This window comes from Penaeus monodon, chromosome 30, assembly GCF_015228065.2.
Source record: "Penaeus monodon isolate SGIC_2016 chromosome 30, NSTDA_Pmon_1, whole genome shotgun sequence".
Classification (NCBI taxonomy): domain Eukaryota; kingdom Metazoa; phylum Arthropoda; class Malacostraca; order Decapoda; family Penaeidae; genus Penaeus; species Penaeus monodon.
In genome coordinates, this window is record NC_051415.1 from 18,464,718 (window position 1) to 18,465,526 (window position 809).

The window sequence follows — 809 nt, forward strand, 5'->3', positions numbered from 1 at the left end:
ACTATAGCCAACTAATATTTATAAAGATGAGTACGGCATCCTTTGAAGTCGTACGATGCTAATCATAATTCATTCTTAGGTAACTGGATTCTATATATAAATTCTTAATGTAGTTGGCTCTCCCAATGTAGTTGGGATAAGACAAATGATGACTAAAACCGAGAAGCATAGGTTCAAATGAACTCATTTGGACACAGTGTTCTCACTTTATCGGTACACTTTTCGTGCCTAGGGCCCGCCGACGATAGCGAATAACAGTGTACCGCGCTAGAGCACTGCCTGCGATCGTTCTCAGAAGCATGAGATGCCACGAACACCCGCAAAAGTCTCTGGCAATTCTAACGGTATTGAGCTGAGGAAAGAGACTCCAGGTTGTTCCTGCAAAGGTTTTGACCCTCGGATTCCCCGGGCGGAGCAACTGACCATGAACAATTATTAATGCACGCACGTGAAAAAACTATGCTATCTTCTGGGTGGCAACACCAGGTTGGACAAAGCTGACATTTATGTTGTTACCACGGAGAATATTTATTTTGCTTTTCAGTTAATCTATTTATTGAAAAAAGTCTGCTGACTACATTCTCTCAGTATTAGCGAATGAAATGAAATCAGAGTAAAATGTACACCAAAAACTGGTAAGGTATAATACAAATACTGAAAGATGAATACACTATCAAATGTTGGTACTACATTTATGAGCACGCATGCGCATTACTATGACCAATATACTCATGATATTAAATACCCTTGAGTGGGGCAAGCAGGGGCACCAGATGATTTTGACCTTGATCGTAATGGTTGGTGCCTAC